Source organism: Aptenodytes patagonicus, chromosome 4 (genome assembly GCF_965638725.1).
Source record: "Aptenodytes patagonicus chromosome 4, bAptPat1.pri.cur, whole genome shotgun sequence".
NCBI lineage: Eukaryota > Metazoa > Chordata > Aves > Sphenisciformes > Spheniscidae > Aptenodytes > Aptenodytes patagonicus.
In genome coordinates this window covers 6,548,389-6,554,987 of record NC_134952.1, presented here as the reverse complement: position 1 = coordinate 6,554,987, position 6,599 = coordinate 6,548,389, and positions in this window count along the sequence as shown.

Here is a 6,599-nt window from a genome sequence, read left to right as displayed (position 1 = left end):
GGACTTAGTGATTCTCAGAGACATTTAGATGCTTAAACATACAGTTTAGGCATGGAAGGGGGGTTTTAAGTGCATCTGGGCACTTTTTCACTGAAGTGAAGAAACTAACTCCCAACTCCTAACTGGGAGTTAGGCACCAGAACGCTTCTGAAAGCCTCATGATGTTTATCCTCAATATCTTTATTTAAGCAAGCCTGAGAACACGATCCCCTTGGCGTATGCACCGGCTGCTAAGAGAAAATTATTTGGGTCTGGTTTTAGATTTGTGCGCATCTGTTATTTTCTAAGTTGTTTTTTTAGAATTGCCTTCTCACTTGTATTATTATTTTAACTGTGAGCTTGTGTCGAGCCATTTCGATAAACTTTACTTTTCTGTAGGAGAACTGGGACCCTGGATGCCCTTCAGTTTTTATCGGTGAATAGGAGCAAGCCACTGCTGAATCAGAGACCTCAGAGATCTCAGCTCTGAGCACAATTAGGTCCATACAAGAAAAATGTTTTCAGGTTCAATCACCAATTTTGCCTTCTAGGAAAGAGTCTGAATCATGGACTCTGCTGCTTCCCATGTTCCAGCTGTCCTACTTTGATGGGTGGGCTAAGGTAAGTCATCACTTTAAAAGGATGGTCCATTTAAGTAAATGGCTCTCTTATTACCAGTCTTTGTAATTATTTCTGTGGCACAGCCCTAATGGTTTTATTAAGCTCTGTTATGCTTTAAAGTTTATTCTGATTGATTAATAAATTACAGAATAGTGACATTGCTGTTGTCACTCAGATGTGACAACATCTCAAATGTCATTGAGAAGAAATGCTTAGACAGTCCCACTGTAGTTCATAGGAGAAGCATTTTCTCAACAGAGTGCTTTTGTAACTAGGTGTTTGTTGCTAAAAATACAGACTGTTTTCCACAGTAATTTAAAAAAGTGAACTTTCTCCTGTGGTTAGACATAAATTATATACCTAGAACAGTGCATATAATGACATTAATCATCTGTATAGGTGGGACCTGCCCAATTTGCATGGAGGACAAAGGCAAAACCACATGGATATTTATCATCTTCATGTCCAGTCTCACTCTCCTACCTGGAAGATGACTTCTTCTGTTAACTGGCCATGAAAGATGCTTAGTGCCAGCACAAAGAAATCAAAATACATTCTAGAAACAGTTAAGAACAAAGTAATGGAGATAGGAGTCCACTGTAGAAATCCACACACCCCCGCTATGCTAATAGAGGACCAGTTACCGGAATAATTATGCAGTATGCATATTTATGTTCATGCACTTGCCATGAACAGCATGTGAAACCACGGCCTGCCCGTCTTCTTTCAAACTGAGACAGGAGCCACAACATTCTTAATCTCAGTGGGAAGATAGCCTCAGGTTTTGAAAGCTAATAGGAAAAGTGAACAATCAAATTTGTTATGTATTACATTGTTGAGATGTAAAATACAAAGGCAGGACAAGGCATGCCAGTGGATGAGTGATGCTACATTTTAAAGAAAGCTTAGAGCATCTTCCAATTACCAGTTAACTCTGTCAATAAATAAGATAGAGTCTCAGTGGATTGAAGTCCCAGAAATAAATAGGAAAAATGCAGTACTAGGGCTGCATCACCAGTCTAGCTAACAAGGAGGGAAGACCAGAGAGTCTGCAGGGCAGGAAACACAATCGTAAGTGTCTTAAATAATTCAAATGTAGGTTGGGTAAATGTCACGGGAGGGTGTGTATGCTGTATCTAACTGTTTAGAAACTGTCTGTGACCGCGAGTTGGGAAACCAGAAGAGGAAAATAAATCCCTGGTTTGGTCCTAAACAGTGTCATATTATTGACAAAGAGCCACACTGTAGCAGTAACTGTAGTGTCCTTGGATTCAACACCCTTGTAGCACCAAGAAAAAGAAAATCGGTAGTATTCTGCTTTCTTTTCGAAAAAGAGGAGCAATGTAAAACAAGACACACCTTTCATTAAAAGGGGCCTAAAAGGAACATTGAAAAGAGTTAAGTCTTCATGGGTGGCATGTTTAAAGCTGCTGTTCTGGAGGCAGAACCAATGCACCAGAAAAAGAGAATTTCTAAAAGGAAGACTGAGTAAAAAGCATGGTAAGGGATATTACTAGATGAAGAAGGCTTCCTTCAACAAGCAGAAATTGTATCCAAATTAGGAAAAGAAGGGACTATAACCTCTGATGGATTAAATACAAAATCATGATAAACAGCCAGAAGGAGGTTTCAGGGTAAACTTGCAAAAGATACAAAAAACAAGCAAGTCTTTCCTGGAACAAATCAGGGAGCCTCCCAGAGTTTGACTGCTCTGTAAGGCAAATAGATTGTTTAAGATGCAGAAGAAACATCTGGAGAAGATAGAGCCATAAAAGAAAAGTTCAATGGATTTTTGCATTTGTGAATGGGATGGATGAGCTTGGGTAAACTCCAATACTGGGAAGTTTCTTTAAGGGGAGTAATTGGGAAAACGTGTCTCAGATTCAAGTGTAAGTATAAAAGATGAAGGAACACGTTAACAAAATGAGCAGTAGCCAACCGCTGAGACCAGATGGTGTTCAGCCACGAGTTTTCAAGCAGCTCAGAGATGAAGTAGTTCAGGTACTAACTGCTGTCTCTAACTTCTCATGTAAAACTACCTCGGCATCAGGGGGGTCTGGAAAGTCGCTCATGTGACACCAGATTTTTAAAAGGATTTCAGAGACAGTTTTGGAAGCTGTAGACCCAGAAGCCTGACGTCCTTACTAGGCAAATAAGTAGAAATTATGCTAAAGAGCAGAAAAGACTTAGTGGGCATATGGAGAAGATGACACATTAGGGGAAGTCATTATTGCTTTCGTAAAGCAAATTAGTGTCTCACAAATCTATCAGCTTTCCTTGAAGAAGTCAACAAGCTCATGGACCAGGGAAGATTCAATTAACCGTCTCTGATGATTTCCAAAAGCACTCAGTAAGATTCCTCCCCAAAGGAAGTAAAAGGCTGCTAATGGATATGAAACATGGACAAATAACTGATAGAAATGGAGGTGAATAGTGATTTACAAAATGTGCTAATGATACTAAGCTATTCAGGGTAGGGCTAACTGAGAAAAACTGTGAATGACTGTATGTTACTAATAGACTCAGTGACAAAATGGCAGGTGAAATGAAAATCAGATAAATATGAAAGGATAACATACCAGAAAGAAAAATCCTAATTTTACATATATACTGAGAAACTTTGAGTTGACTTTTACCACTGAGGAAAAAGGCCTTGGGGTTGTGAGAGGTGGTTCTGTGAAAACATCAGCTCAGGGCTCAGCAGTGATCAAAATGGAAATTGAGAACTGTTAGGATTATTGTTAAAATTTATTAGGAGAGAAATAGAGACCAAAAGAGAAAGAATAATTATGCCATTATATAAATCCCTGTTGCACCTGCATCTTGAATTCCCTGTGCAGTTCTAGTATTCCCATCTCAGAAATAATATGGTAGAACTGGAAAAGATTAAAAAAATTTAATAGAATTATCAGAAATAGTAGGAGGGCTTCCAGATGGGGCATGACTAGCTCAATTGGGTGTCTTCAGTCTGCAATGGACGGGAGATAATATCACAGTCTATATAAAATCTTCAGTGGTCTAAATAAGGAACAGGAATCAAGATTGTTCACTAACTTATCAGACATGAGAACTAAGGTACTTGAAATGAAAGTAGAACTTGGAAGGCTCAGAACAAACAAAAGGAGATAATGTTTCATACAGTCTATAGTTAAGCTAGAAGAAGTCTTTGCTTCAGGATATTGTGGATACCAAAATTTTGCACGGGCTTAAAAAGCAACTGAAGAATCATCAAAAACTCTTGATCTAGCTCAGCAAGTTCCTGTCTTGCAAGTTGCTGGAGCTGGGAAGGTATTTTGGGGAAATACAGAACATGTTTGCCCTGTTCTTTCTCTCTTCCTGCTCACATGCTATCAACCGCTGTCAGAAACTGCTGGGCTAGATGGAGCTGTCATCCCACCCAGTATTGTTTTTTATGTACTTATGATTATTTTAATGTAGTGAGCCTGATAATATTACCTCCCAACCCCAGATCATCCAACTGTTATAATCCCCCCAAACTATTTCAGATCATTAAGTAATTGTGTAGGGTTTCTGCACCTTCTTTTTGTCTTTGCCTTAATTCCTTCACCGTTTTGCATACCTTAGTATTATGTTTAAGCCCACATGCATTTTTGGCACTGCCCACTATTTTGAAAAAGAATCTCATTAGAAGTCTTTAATGTGTTCTTCCCGGAAGAATTAAAAACAAATTAATGCTTGTAGGTGGACAGCCTTTCTCACTTCCAGGGGAGTGCAGGTTGTCAGTGCAATCCTAAATACGACCTAGATGGAAGGAGTAATGTTATACGTAGTGTGCTGCTCTAGAGGAAAATAATACATTGTATTGCGGAGAAGTCAGTGGTCAAAATGGGTGGATGCAAAGCAGTTTGTTATTCTTCAAACATCTAAGTTGGCTTTGTGAATTAAGGGGAAACAGGATGGAAATATTCATACTTCCCATTTTAACTGGTGCAGACAGGCTTAGGACTATTGGAGTAAAGAAGTACCAATAGAAATATGTAGTTTATAATGATGATAGACCAGATAAGATTTGTGTCCTTTTGAGTTTCTTTTTCCTAGAAGAAAATATTTTCATGCAGTTCATATCGTTTTAAGTCTATTAATAATTGTACAAAGCCTTAACAGCAGAGATTGTAATGTATATATTAATTATGCATTTGCAGAGAAAAATATATTAATGCTTTCCTAAATGCTCAATTAAGCAATTACCTAATGCCACAAAGCATTAGTAATAGAGAGCAAGTATAACCTTAAATCATTTTACGAGATTGGAGATGTCTGTGAGTTTTTCTAAGAAGTCTAAGAGAGAAGAGGATGTGGAGTGAAGCGGTCTGAGGGGAGAAAAGCATCCAGCCCGCCGTGACAAACAGCCTTGGGAGGTGGTCACAAGCTTTCTCTATGGCTCAGCTGGCCAGGAGGCGTGCCTTGGCCACAAGACTGTGGCCTGCTGCTCCCGGGAATATTAAATACGATCACATCAGCCTGAGCCAAAAGGAAGACTTTTCTGGCTTCTTTCTTCCCTTTCTTTCTCCCTTGCCCCAGCCCTTCCTGGAAATGTCCATGTTAAAATGGAAACTGAATCAATCTAAAACACCAAGCAAAAGGAGCAAGTCTGTAGATTTATTTAGCAAGCTTCCTTTTGAACTTAGGTAAATTTTGCCTTTTTTATTCTAGAACATTACTAATTCCTATGCAGCATCTTAGCAGTTATCTTTAAAACCCAATAAAAATCACTGATACAATTTGTCATTTTTTCCTGAATTTTGTTTAGGCAGTTTAGTAGATTTCTTCAGAGTAAAGTATAAGCACTTATCACCTGCTGGTTTAAATTCTAACACTGTGGTTTTGATCAGCCTGTTTACTTAGCATATCTGCTGTAATCTGAAGCAGGGACCTAAAAAAAGAGTTGTTTAATGAGAAGTATGTACACACCGCAGACCACACTCTTTTTGTGCCATTCTTTATCAGTTAAGCAAACTTTCAAGTCCCCTTGTCTACCATTTTTTAGATAAGCTACTCTGCAGATAAACTTAAATGACATACATTAGGATCATATGGCAATTGAGGTTAGAAGGGACCTCAGGAGGTCTCTTCTCCAATCTCCTCCTCAAAGCAGGGTCAGCTCTGAGGTCAGACCAGGTTGCTCAAGATGTTACCCAGTCAGGGCTTGAAAATCTTCAAGGATGGGGTTTGCACAACCTCTCTGGGCAACCTGCTCCACTGTTTGGGTGATGTCACAGTAAAAAAGTTTTTCCTTGCATCTAGTCAGAACCTCTCGTGTTTCAACTGATGCCTGTTGTCTCTTCATCCTCCCACCGTGGACCCCATGGAGCCTGGCTCCATCTTCTTGATGACCTCCTCACAGATACTGGGGGGCTGCTATCAGATATCCTATGAATCTCTTCTCCAGGCTGGACAAGTTTCCAGTTTCCTCAGTCTCTCCTCATGGGGCATGTGCTTTAGCCCTCAAACCATGTTGGTGGCCCCCTCCAGATGTCTAATTTAAAGTGCTAGGTAGAGGGATATAATCGATCTACTGCATATGATCCTGTTAATATCGCCCAGGATGCTTTTTGGCCGCCTTTGCTTCCAGGGCACGCTGCTGGCTTATGTGCAGCTTGCTGTCTACCAAGACCCCAGATCCTTCTCAGCAGAGCTGCTCCCCACCCAGTCATTCCCCAACCTGCCAGAGGTTCTTCCTTCCCCAGTCCAGGGCTTTCCATGTGTCCTTGTTGAATTTCATAAGGTTTCTGTTGTCCCATTCCTCCAGCCTGTGTAGGTCCTTCTGAGTGGCAGCCCTCAAGTATGTGGACTGGTCTTCCCAACCTGGTGTCACCCGCAGGCTTGATGAGAGTGCACTCTGTCACGTCTTCCAGGTCATGGATAAAGATGTTAAACAGGACAGGTCGCAGGATAGACCCCTGCAGTACTCCACTTTTTAGCAGCCTCCAAGAGGAGTACACCCCATTAACTACTCTCTGAGCTTGACCATCCAGCCA